Source organism: Bicyclus anynana, chromosome 23 (genome assembly GCF_947172395.1).
Source record: "Bicyclus anynana chromosome 23, ilBicAnyn1.1, whole genome shotgun sequence".
NCBI lineage: Eukaryota > Metazoa > Arthropoda > Insecta > Lepidoptera > Nymphalidae > Bicyclus > Bicyclus anynana.
The window spans coordinates 10,008,803-10,023,236 of NC_069105.1; the positions used below are offsets into that span (position 1 = coordinate 10,008,803).

General features: G+C 34.5%; 1 protein-coding gene across 1 annotated transcript in view; it reads right to left on the bottom strand.

The window, feature by feature from the left end:
* The window catches only part of LOC112050962 (paired box protein Pax-6-like), an 85,991-nt gene that overhangs the window by 43,806 nt on the left and 27,751 nt on the right, over window positions 1-14,434 (bottom strand). The gene's annotated exons all lie outside the window — the stretch shown is intronic.

The following is a 14,434-nucleotide window of genomic DNA, read 5'->3' on the forward strand; positions in this document are numbered from 1 at the left end:
GCGAAATTTTGTGTGGATGTTTGATACTCTTTAACGCCGCAGCTGCTGAACCGATTTGACTGAAATTTGGAATGGAAATAGATTGTACTCTGGATTAACACATACTACTATTTCATCCCAGAAAAATGCACAGTTTCCGAGGGATTTGTGAAAAAGTAAATTCACGCGGACGTAGTCGCGGGCGTCCGCTAGTCCTTTATAATAGGAATTTGCTGTAAGTTTGTGTTTGACAAAAACATTATGATTTTTTTCTTCTAAATAAATGCGTTACTTAATTAGTTGATTGACAATTGAATTGTAAAACATATTCTATTGTCTTCCAACTTCACATAGGAAACTGCACTGAAAAAAGTTCCAACTTTAAAATATACCCGTCTTCAAATTAAGCAAATTTAAATGCATTTTACAATAATTTCACAGTTGACTCTTCCCCCAAGTCAAGAGCAACGTTGACAGACATCACGACAATAATAGGTTTCGATATACATCGTTGTTCACAGTCATTACGATGCCCTTCGAGTTAACATGAGTTATTACTTATTACCGCCATCCCCTCGAGCCTGCCGTCCAAATCCAAATGACATGTCACTGTATTGTCACCTAGTGAATTTACGAATGTGGTAACACTGAACTAGGGATGACCTGTGCTGTCTCTCTCACCCATAGGGTTGCCAACATTTCTTTAGAAAAGTATAATTTTCAGATTTAGCTTTAAAAAAATATAGTACACTCTGAGAAAATATATTATGTATTTTATGTAATAAGCGAAAAAAATACATTAATTATTACATTTATAAGAACTTTAATTTATTTGCATTTTTTTGACAAAAAAAAGTCGAAGTTTTTTAAATTATTGAAACCAAAAGCTAACTTTTTTATAATTTCTTCGTTTAAAGTTTGAAAATCAGTAAGATTGACAAGTTTGGATACGTTAGACGCTATTTATGTCGAAAACTAATGTTCATAGCGTTTTAAAATGAAAGATTTTTTTGTTAGATTTCATTGATGAAAATATAGTATTTCTGCGTATTTCTTCAAAAGTAAGTACAGAGACCCGAAACATAGCACTAATATTATAAATACATAGTACCAATAACTATCCAACTAATAATTTAAACGCGAAAGTTTGTATGAATGTTTGTATGTATGTGTGTGTGGATATTTGTTATACATTAACGCCGCAACTACTGAACCGATTTGGCTGATTAACACATAGGCATAGGCTACTTCTCATACTGGAAAAATTCATGTTTTCCGAGGTATTTGTGAAAAACTAAATTTCACGCAGATGAAGTCGCGAGCGTCCGCTTGTACTATATATTATAGTACGGTTGACAACCCTACTCACCCACCAACAGAAACTATAGCCGCCTCGCTCTACTGATATTTATTATAATTTTATTCGGCGTGCAGTGTCTCTTTTGTGCCTAAACGATGTCCTCACAGGGTTTTTGTTGTTCAAGGGTGGGTATTAAATGTAATAACAGCAGTATCGAGAAGTGTTGAATATTTATGAGGTTTTTTTTTCCGGTGGCGATTCTACGCGAGATTTAATTCGGTGATTACGGGGTGTCAGTTGTATGTAATTGTTGCAGATCGTGCCGCAAATGTGGTGACGATTTGATACATTTTAATTTATTTATTGTACTTCTGTATCTATATCGAGAAATATTGTCTATGTATAATTCCTTATTAGTTCCATTAGGTACGGTTTCAGAGATCAAGCCAATCGCACTCAGTGTAAAATCGGTCTTAGAGGAGAGGATAGGGTATTTTTGGCCCCCCTGAAAAACAGTGTAAGATTAAAAGAGAAATCCTTAGAAATGTGTCTGTAATGAAATGTACGTGAAATTTTAACTTACGGTGAAGAAATTATACTTAATAATCACAACCTTACAATGTCTAAAGGCTTCGTTACACGAGGAGAGTTACTTACTAAGAATTCTTTAAATTGTTCCAAAAAACTGTCATTGTATAAAAAAAAACTTATATCAAGAAATATGTTATAACATGATTTCCATTAATATCAACATCATTAACAACCCATATTCATATCACTGTTGAGCATGAGTTTCCACTCATAATAAAAGGGCTTCCACTCATAATAAAATCACGTCTCTTAATACCTACCTAATATTAAAGTTGTTGATTATTTCTTCTATGTAACATAAGGTAAAGAATGGGCCTATTGGGCTTATTAGAAGGCTCAAAGTTACTCAAATGGCGATGGAGCGAGCTATGCTTGGAGTTTCTCTGCGTGATCGAATCAGAAATGAAGAGATCCACAGAAAAACCAAAGTTACTGACATAGCTCAGCGAGTCGCGAAGCTGAAGTGGCAATGGGCAGGCCACATAGTTCGAAGAGCTAATGGACGTTGGGGTCCCAAGGTTCTGGACTGGCGACCCGGAACCGGAAAGCGTTGTGTTTGTGGAGCCCTACTAGGTGGACCGAGGACATCAAGCGAGTTGCAGGGAACCACTGAGTGCTGACAGCTCGAGATCGTTATGTTTGTTTTTCAAAATCAAAAATCATTTATTTCAAGTAGGCTCAGTTTACAAGCACTTTTGACACGTCAGTTGACTATTTGTAAAGATTCTACCACCGGTTCGGAAGACAGGTTCTGCTGAGAAGATACCTGCAAGAAACTCAACAGTTGCTCTTTTGAAAAAGTCATACAGTATTATAATTTTTTAATTTTGTTACGGTTATTTGTTTGAAAGTCTACCCATCGGCTGATATAATGATGATGATGATGTAGATAAAGAATCTCTAAGAGTATATATGCAAACTTATAATGTCACTTTATGCTAACTACACATGGAGAATTTCTCATTCGAGTGACAGTTTCAACAATGTTACGAGTATTGAGTCTAGGAGACAACTCTCAAATTCCAACTGACAAAATCACCTAGTGTAAGTTAGCTTTAAAATTTACGTAATATTTTATGAGGCATATCCTTCCCCAAATCCCCAGTACTTGTACGAGTAGAAGCACGCGTCAATCCGTAAAGATTTTTTTCCCGCTGAACAAAAGTAACGAATATTTTAACAGCAGCGACGGGGCTAAAATAAAAAGCCGTTAAATCATTCTTACCCAGTCGAGCGTTCATCCCCGAACGAAACTTAATAATACACTATTATATTATTGTATTATTACTATTATTAATAGCAGTGGCGATTATTGTTATTAAAATAAAATCATTATTGACTGTCGGTTCGCGAAGTAAACACAATCGACTTTTGCCATTTGGCTGGTTTTGAAAGATGGGCCGTGTTTAATTGTATTGACCCTACGGTTTCACGTTGAGGGTATTTTTAAAAAGTAGTATAAATAATTAAATATGCTTATTTTTTTTAAATGTATGTTTATGTACTTTAGTCTAGCGAATGAGAGGCATATGTGTTTTTTGAACGAATAAATAGTGCGTGACTTTAAAAGGTAGTGCGCTTACAAGTTAAAGTTGAATAGATAGTGCGCTATGTTCGTAAGGGTTTTTTTCATTATTTATTCGATCCATAATATTCTTTTTGTATCTTGATCTTTTTCAATGTGAATATGAGTACTTGCCCGTGAATAAAATATCTAAACTGTACATTGAAAAGCCGTGATAGCCCAGTGGATATGACCTTTGCCTCCGATTTCGGAGGGTGTGGGTTCGAATCCGTTCCGGGGCATGCACCTACAACTTTACAGTTGTGTGCATTTTAAGTAATTAAATATCACGTGCCTCAAATGGTGAAGGAAAAACATCGTGAGGAAACCTGCATATCTGAGAATTTTCTTAATTCTCTACGTGTGTGAAGTCTGCCAATCCGCATTAGGCCAGCGTGGTGGACTATTGGCCTAACCCCTCTCATTCTAAGAGGAGACTCGTGCTTAGCTGTAAGCCGAATATGGGTTGGTAATGATGACTTAAATGACTTAGATATGCTTTAAAAGGTAGTGCGCTAACTTCGTAATTTTATTTTACTACTCTTTTAGTCTCTCCAGTTACTAAACTAATGTTATTTTAAAGTAGCCTACTTATATGCGTACACTATATTTTTAGGTTTCTTTTCTTCCTGCAGAAGTAAGAAAAAATCTCCCGATTTTGAAAGATTCCTCATTAGTGCTCCGCTCCTATTGGTCTTAGCGTGATAATATCCTATAATTTAGCCTTCCTCGATAAATGGGCTATCTAACACTGAAATAATTTTTCAAATCGGACCAGTAGTTCCTGAGTTTAACGCGAAGCAAACAAACAAACTTATCAGGTTTATAAAATTTATTATTGGTTTGATGTTAATTATAGTAGGTGGCTAACATACGACTAAGTTAGTGAATAGGCCGACAGGTCTAGTCGTCAGTAGGTATACAATATTATGTTAGTTGGTCTAATTCATTCAGCAAGCGGCTACAAGTTGAAGACGGCACCTCAAGGCATTCTTAGGGCCCTTACGCACGGCTGAACATCAAACGATCCACTCATAAGCAGCGTTTAGGCCTTCTTTGAAACAACATTAGCCTCTTTGGGAATTTAATTTGCCTTCACTTGTCGTATTACGTCGGATTTAGTTATGAGCGGTTTCTGAAACATTTATAAATACAAACTCTGACGATACGCCTACTTCAATAGCGCGCTTTATACGAAATCTTTTGAGCCAACCTTGAAAGTATTACTAAGAAGGTTTTAATCAAGATTAAGTGTAGGAAAAGCTACATAATAAGTAATTCAAGTTGGTAAATAAGGGACACCACTTATTCCTCGGCCGCTAATTGTACATTAGTTTTTTTTTAAGTTAATTTCTTGCTCGTGATATTATTCTTTTTGGTGTCCATAAAGTATATTTCATTCATTCCTTTTCAACCGACTGAAAATAAAGGAGGTGCTTTAGACATTGTGTGAAGGACTTTGGATGTATTGAGTTGTGTTTATTTTCTCGCAATCATAATGAAAAGTTGAGTATAACACATGGCATTAGGAACCTGTTTGGTTACTCGGTTTCTATTCATTCTCTCGCCAAGAATTGGGCTTAAAATAGTGTATTATTATGGGTAATTTTAGCGCCTTTTAAGAAAATTGTGTGTGTCATATTAATATAACATATAGAACCTCAGTAGCTCAACGGTAAGAGTGGTCGGGCTCATCACCGAGGGGTGGTGGTTCGATCCCCCCGTTGGTCTATTGTCGTACCCACTCCTAATACAATCTTTCCCGACTAGTTGAAAGTGAATGGGAATATTAGTCATATTTAACAATATGGCAATTATTCTTTTATAAAAATATTTACATACAATAAAGATATGTAATATACCACTACCATTGACAGCCCATATTCGGAGGCAATGCAGATTGGTGGACTTCACACACGTAGAGAATCAAGAAAATTCTCAGGAATGCAGGTTTTCTCACGATGTTTTTCTTATACCGACACGTGATATTCAAAAATAAAATACACAAACCTAACTGAAAAATTGGAGGTGCATGCCCCGGATCGGATTCAATCCTGCGCCCTCTGAAGGCAGTATCAGCTCAATACATATATAGATATATTACATATAGATGTCTTACATCTAGAATCCAATGTAGGTAACATAAGCAACCTTAGTAAAACATCGTCTAATGCAAGTGAAAATCACTAAGCTGCAGCATAGGCGATGCTGTAGGTATCAAAGCGCACAATATTGGCAGTGCTCGTAATACCACTAATGCGTTGGAACAGAGCCATTCATTAGCCAATCAGGATTAGCGCACATTCCATTGTTGCCAACATTACCGTTTGTTTAGCTTCAATAACCGATAGCGCAGCATACATCTATACTAATCTCAGACCAACTATTGTATAGGACCTGCCTCGCTAGATGTTACTTTTCTGTCAAAGTATATGATCAACGATCTAATGCGATTATAAAAGCTGTCTCTATAGAATCGATGTTATAGTTGTAATCGTATTCATCGGTTAAAGAGCTCCGTAAAAATACCTTTTTGTGTAGTTGAATGGTGTAAAAAACGGACAAAAACTTTTAGTTCAGTATAAGATACATACCAAATCTAAGCTCGTTTTCCTCAGAAAATGACAGACAATTTTGTTTGTGACTATGAGTGCGATACAGGTCCTTCTGTAATTGGTCTGAGATACTAATACTAGAGGTAAAGAACAATGCCAGACAATGTATAGAAGTTTAACCCACTAAAAAAATTAATTTGCAACAATATATTATATATCATTTTATTGGATTTTTTGTACTATTAAACAAATATTACCTTTTAACCCTTTGTAACTAGGGGTATAAAAATAAATCTAAGTTGAAGTTTGATTTTAAGGTTATGTGCAGTTTATTATGAAATAGATATATATATGTATAAAGCCATGTGCCTGTGCATTTACAAAAAACCAATCATGACGACTGTTTTTTAAATACACAGGCACATGCAATACATTAAAATAATAAAAATTTTAATAAAAAAATACAACCGACTTCAAAACCTAAAAACGTACCCACTAAACTAAAAAGTGAAAAATAACATCATAATATGTTCTACCTGCTGATCAGTATGAAGGCGGTGCTAAGCCGGTGATGTATTAATTCAAGCCATGTGAGAATATCTTACAGATTTAGATTTTGCAGACAGTGTTGTTTCATGTGGTCCTGTCAGAAATGGCTTTAATTAAGACAACACCAGCTAAGCACCGCCTTCATACTGATCAGCAGGTAGAACATATTATGATGTTATTTTTCACTTTTTAGTTTAGTGGGTACGTTTTTAGGTTTTGAAGTCGGTTGTATTTTTTTATTAAAATTTTTATTATTTTTCCATTTTTAGTGTAAAATTTCATCTCAAACGAATACATCAGACCCCTAATGACAGTCACAACCCATCTTGGTACAAAATTCTCAGCAATACAAATTAATCAAGCCCAAGCACAAGGTAGCTACCGTAAACCGTTAAGGAGTTCCCTTAATTGACCTTGGTCTTCATCATCAGACCCCTAATAACAGACACAACTCATATATTTAGAAAGTTCTCAGCAATACGAATTAATCAAGGCCAAACACAAGGTAGTTACTGTAAACTGTTAAGGAGTTCCCTTAATTGTCCTTGGTCTTCATCACCAAACTCCTAAATGACAGTCACAACCTATCTATGTGGAAAGTTCTCATTAATACAAATTAATCAAGCCCAAACACAAGGCAACTGCTGTAAATCGCCGAGGAGTTCCCTCGTCTGTTTTATGGCTCCATCATCAGATCGACTTTAAACCTTCATGAAATTATAGTGCTTAAAAGTACTAAATGGAAAAGTATACGAACACACTAGACACTCATATAATTTTCGAAAGTTCCCCTCAATTTCTCCAGGATTCCACCATCAGATCTTGACATGATGGCAATGGGACCAAATGGGGGCTATACCGTTTCAAACAAAAAAAGAATTTTTGAAATCGGTCCAGGCGTCTTTGCGTAATCGGTGTACATACATAAAAAAAAAAAAAAAAAAAAAAAATACCGACCGAATTGAGAACCTCCTCCTTTTTGAAGTCGGTTAACAAGCGTGATTTTATTATTTTCAATTTTCTCCGAGGTGTCTTATGACAGTTTATTTTTACATTTTGATCAGATTTGATAAAAAAATATCCCATAAAAAATTGTTGTTTTACAAATTCATTAGTGCATTTTAATCCGGGATCCGTGGAACATTTTTACAATTGATAACTATCAGGTTAATTTTCCGTGAGTACCTAGCTTCATCTCGATGAAACGCTCAACTTTTATATTTTCGAAAATTCTTGAGTTACCAGGCAATAAAAAATTCTGAGCGTCTGAACGAGATAATGTACCACGCAATTTGTAGGACATTGTGGCTCTTAAGTTGTTTATATATTAATTAAGTAACAATAAATATAACATCTGGTTAGTAACAACTTTTGGTAAACTACTCTCCTCCCAACTTGTATCAAAAACGAGGTTATTAAAAGATCTTACTATCCAGCTGTTTTTTTTATTGTTGCTTAATAAATAGTTATACAACTTAACAGACACAATGTCTTACAAATTACGTGGTGCATTATCTCGTTCAGACGCTCAGAAAATTTCATTACCTGGTAAAAAAAAATCTTGAATAAGTTAGCTACCAGAATCAAGAATTTTCGTACATAAATAAGTTGAGCGTCACATCGAGATGAACTTGTAATCTATACTTATATTATAAAGCTGACGAGTTTGTTTGTTTGTTTGATTGAACGCGCTAATCTCTAGAACTACTGATCCAATTAAAAAAAAAATTAGTGTTAGTTAGCCCATTTATTGTGGAAGGCTATAAGTTATATAATTCCCCTATAAGTTATATTTATAGTATTAGTAAGATTTCATGTTTTTTTTTAACATTTTTTTTTTAGTTTTTTATAATTTACCTAGTAAATTAATTTAATAATTGTATTTAATTAAGTTAAGTTTTCTTATTTAAGCTATTGTTTTAAAATTGTATACTATTTTATAAGTGTTGACATATAATTATATAAATGTTATGTGCGCCTATTGTTTATATGAATATCAGAATTCTTTAATATCTGTTATTTTATTTTTTAACGTTTAATATGTGTATTGTTCGCGTGCTTTATATAAATCAATAAAAATAAATAAATCCCCGTATTACTACAGGAACGAGCGCGGCGTCAGGTAGTCAATTGTAAAAGTGTTCCACGGATCCCGATTTACATACAAGCTTAAGTTTTTAAAAATATATTTTTAAAAATATATTTTAATATCAATACCTATGCATATGATATGTGTTACATCAACATCGAGGCGTTATTTGTTTTTCAAACGGAATCTCATTTAAGTAGGTACTGGGGTGCACCCCGCTCTACGAGTGTGTCGACATATGCCGCGCGTTTTACGGAACTTTAATTCTAATGCACATCGTCGAGTTGCGTGGAATAAAAAATAATATTTTTAATACTGCTACAGCATTTTTTTATGTGGGGATATGTTTCTCTCTGGTAGGTTTCTCTTTAGTAGGTTTTACCTTAAAATTAAGGTAATATGATTATAAGTTTTTACAGATGTAAAGCTTGCTTCAATAATTTAATCATTAACTTTCTTTACAGCTTCCTCCTGACATGAGGAGAGGGAATGTGGATTGTGGAGCTAAGAACCACCACACTTCTCCAATACGCACTATGAGATAATGATAAATGATAAATTTTAATGACCCATACTGATGGTTTTACGTGTCCTCCGAAGCACGAGGTGTTACAGTTTATACCATTTACTTCCCATAACTGAGAGTTTTTGCCGAGAATTTCAAACGAAAAGCTCATTATTCCATATCCCGACCCGGGATTCGAAGCCAGGACTTCGTGATTTTAAGCCACATAGTATAACCAACGAGGCATTTCTGTAATACTTAGTACGCCGGTGTGATATAGCTAGGTATAAACCGTTAGAGAATAAACTTGTACTTCTTCCAAATAAGCCCGCTATCACTTGAGATCGCAGTCTGCCTGTAGCCAGTGGCACGTCTAATCTCTTTCTACAAACGCTAACGCTTCGAAAACTAGAAAAAATGTATGGGAATGACAGACCCGTCAATCAAGCGTTAGCTTTTAGCGATCTCTGTTCTGTGTTTCCATACATACGCTAAGGTCTGACGTACGTAATAGGTCTACGTATAAATAGGTATAATAATAAATAGGTATACGTAATCAAATTTGTAAACGTTTTGGTTTATCTCGTAAAAATCAAAGCCCATTCAAATTTTATTGTATGTAATTAAGTTTAGGAACATGATGTTCCACATATACCGGAGCTCCCCTAAACAAATCCGTTTAATTTCGTGTACCCCAATATGTTGCGCGCAGTTGATTGTGATCGCGTATTTTATCTCGTCGAGTATCTGTTGATGCTGTATTGCTCTCCGGCACCTCGTGTACGGTTGACAAAAAAATAAATAACAATAAAGTAGTCAAAATTATAATAGACTAGCGGACGCCCGCGACTTCGTCCGCGTGAAACTCGATGTAAACTTTTAACTACCCCTACCCTACCCCTACTCTATTCCTACCTACTCTAACCCTTCCCTACCCCACCCCTACCCCAAAAATAAGTTACTTTTCTAGTTGATTTTTTACACCTTGAGTCCAAAAAACTCAAATATCCTACGGAACCCTATTTTTTACCTAAATAAAATTTAGCCTATGTTACTTGTGGATAATGTAGCTTTCGAATGGTGAAAGAATTTTTAAAATCGGTCCAGTAGTTTTTGAGCCTATTCATTACAAACAAACAAACATACAAACAATGTACATGAAATATTAATGTACGGCTTTTTTATAGTTTTAAAGATTATTAAAATTAAATGTCGAAAATCCTAGTGCTGTACTAAAAATGGTTGTGCCGGAAGTCAGAATAAACTTCAATTCGTCGACAATTGCAGAAGCAAAATAGGTCATTTATTACTGTACGACATTTGTGCAATTCCTTTTGTACACATATACAGATACTTTATCCGTAAACGCAGTATATATTTCCAGCGTCGAAAGATAAGGGTCGCCTTACTTTTCACTCGCGTACTCTCCTGTACCGCTCAGAAATGACGGCATAGTGCTCAGAGTTATTTTCTGATGTAGTAACAGCCTTCTAAGCTTCATTCATGTTGGTTCATTTCACATGTAATTTTTGTTCAAGGGCTTGTAGTCTATAATTATTAGCATTAAATTACTGTTCCACTATAAGAAAGTTGTTCTCGTTTCCGTAGGAATACGGGGATACTATAACTCGTAATATATACTTACAATGAAATAATTTTTCAAATCGGGCCAGTAGTTCTTGAGATTAGCGCGTTCAAACAAACAAGGCATTTTCTAGGCAAGCGCGCTCCAACCTAGACCTCATCATTGCTTTCCACAAGGCATGATTGTAGTCAAGCGCAAGTCTATTATGAATAAAAAAAAAACAAACAAACGAACTCTTCAGTTTTATAAATTTATGATCCCATTTAAATTTCGGCTATTGGAACAAACTTTAGACATTCGGGTTTCTCATTATAGAATAGATTAAAAGTAGATGCAGTTTTTGCTGACCCTACCAGTGGGATGGGAACCGAGTGGCATCATGTCGTGAAGTGGGCAGAGCGGTGGGATTAGCGTAATATACGCAATCCCTTCACAACGAGACCATCGAGTTATAGCTATAAGAATCAATTAATGACCTCTCTAGCACAGTCGTTTACATATAGTCCTGGGTTTGATTCAAACTCAAATGCAAACGCAAATTCAACAGGACATTATTGAAATTTGCCCCAGGCTATTCAAACATATGCATATTTAACAATTTCATTGAAATGCCAAAAAAATATTATTTAACTACTGGTGGACGCCCGCGACTTCGTCCGTGTAAAAATTGATGTAAACTTTCAACCCCTACTTCACACCCTTCAGTTTATATTTTTGCAAGTTTTATAAAATATTAAATACTTGTGATGAATAACGTATTTATTTGGATAAGGATTAATATCATGTTGTAAAAACATCTTGGGAAATAATGCATAAGTAATTAAAATTTATTAAAAAAATAAAATTAATTTCACCGCGGCGTGTTGCCTCGACTGGTGACAGAAGGGCTGGCTCATTTTTTGCGCAAAGGATCAGCCTGGCTGTCCAGCGCGGAAATGCAGCCAGTATTCTTACCACCATTCCACGTGGGCATGATTTGTATTATGATAAGTTAGCTTAAGTTCCTTATTGTATTCTTTCTCAATAAAAAAAAGTTAAAATAATCATTGTAGAACGGTTTACCCGTGTGATAATTACTTATCCAATCGCTCTGTATGAATGAATATTTAGTTTTGTAATATGGTTTGAGGTTTTATATTGAGTATTGAGATTACGAAATGGGAGTAGAAAAAAGCACTTTTCCTCCTTTTAACCACAATTTTTTTTTTATCACGAAAGAAATGAATATGTAGGGTAGCTACTAAATAAATAAATAGAACCTAGAACGTTTTAGAATAAGATCTTAATGGTTACTGTTGAGAAAAGAATGCGTCAAAAATCCAATAAAACACTTGAGAAACGATAAACACGCATAAGTCAATAATAATAAGGGGGTAGTTATAACAAAAAATTGCATGCTATTCCGCACGTGCCTTTTCTATACTTATCTCGCATCGTTTCATCCCCTTGCTTATTCTAACATAGCTTATATTCAATGCATTTTCACCTCTATCACAATCGCAATAAGAGTTACATGGGATTTAGTTCTAAGCAATCGGTTGTAGTTCTTATTACTTCGTAATAAAGAGTATTTTCCTTTGGAATATGCAGTTTTGTACACCGTTCGCATGAGTAACTGTTAGTTTGCGGATAATATTTTTAACTTGCAGAGACTTATGTTGTAATATTTAAGGGTAATATTATAGAAGAGACTTATTTAAGTTCTAATATGGAAGGATAGACATTAAAAAAGTGTTTTTATTAAAAAAGAATAATCTAAGTTATAAATTTATTTATGTTTATATATTTAAGTATATTACGTAGGCAATGTAACTATAGATGGAAAGAGGATATATCGATTATTCTGGTTCAAAGTTTCTTGTGACTATTGCTTATGACCATAAACAATAGATACTACTCATAACTGATTCGAATCAACATTTGAAAAAATAAGAAATATTAAAATATCAGAAATATTAAAATACATAATATAATATTGAAGAGACTGACAAACAGTTCAAATATTGCTTGCTCAGGGACCGTCGTATATTGGAGTCCTTTCAAAAGGCCTTAATCTAGCAGAGGTCTATCATATTTGCTGATATGATGATGATGATGATATGTAGCAGTATAGTAGTATGATTGAAAAAGCTTTGCCACGAAAACATTGAGTACTACTAACTAACTAACTCAATCATGCGGTGACTTTTTTACATCGTAAAGGCGAGCGCTTGGCTACACTCATGCCTGATTGAACAAGCTTGCCTAGAAGATTCCTATCCATTCTAAGCTTGATACTCATGTTGAATTGAAATTAAAATATACTTAAAAGTATTGTACACCTCAAAGAAACATACAATAAGTAGGTACAATAAATAAAACAAAAATGCACAATAGGCGACCTTATCGCTAACAAGCGATCTCTTCCAGGCAACCTAAAATCTAATACTAAAATTATAAAGATATCTATAGGGTTAGGGTGTACAGAAGTAATATATAAAAGGAAATAAAATACACGCAAAACATAAGAAAATAGTTAAATATGTACGAAATACTAAGAAATATATTCTTAATACTATACGATAATATACAATACGATACATATGACCATAATACCAGACGTTATGTACTATAAAGATAATAATGCTAGCACTCCAGAAGATATATGTAGTCTCTTTTCAACCTTTTTCAGTTCTGTCTTTGAACCTTCCGACATAAGTGCAGGTTATGATATAAATAACCTTCCAGATAAAAACACTGAATCTGATCTATCAATATGTAATATTACGTTAACGAAAGAAGAAGTTCTTAACGAACTTCGTTTGTTAGACGTATCAAAAGGCTCAGGCATTGAAAATCTGCCGCCTGTCTTCTTAAAAGAGACTGCAAACTCGCTTTTTGAGCCCATTCACCATATTTTTAACCGTTGTCTTTCTGAGGGAATTTTTCCTTCTATTTGGAAATCAGCTCGTATCGTACCCGTGCACAAAAGTGGTTCAAGGAGAGATATTGAGAACTATCGTCCGATCTCAATATTACCGGCTCTGTCAAAGCTTTTCGAGCGTCTCGTGCATAAAAGTATTTATCCCTCGCTACATGGGAAAATAATCGAGCAGCAGCATGGCTTTGTTCAAAAACGGTCTACTACCACCATCCTCTTAATCTATACGACATACCTTTTTGAAGCAATAGACACAAATATTCAGACAGATAGTATATATACAGATTTCCGAAAGGCTTTCGACAGAGTTGATCATAAAATTTTGCTAAATAAACTAGCTTATAATGGAATTCGAGGCAGTCTTTGGCGTTGGTTTAAATCTTATATTTCTAACCGTACACAGAAAGTTGTTGTTAATGGTTTCGAATCGGCTTTCGTTCCTGTAACCTCTGGTGTGCCACAGGGCTCTATATTAGGTCCTCTTTTATTTATTCTATTTATAAATGACGTAAATACGTGTTTCCAGCATAGCAACATACTTCTATATGCTGATGACCTAAAAATTTACTACTCAATTCGAAATTTGTACGATCATGTTAAAATCCAAGAAGATCTAGACCGTTTCTCAACATATTGCAAGGAAAACAAATTAAGTTTAGCATTAAATAAGTGTAAATTAATTCGATTTACAAAAAAAAAAGTTGTTAGTAAATTTCAATACAAACTTTGTGGTACAGAATTAGACTCAGCAGACAGCGTTAAAGATCTTGGTGTAGTTTTGGATTCAAAATTACATT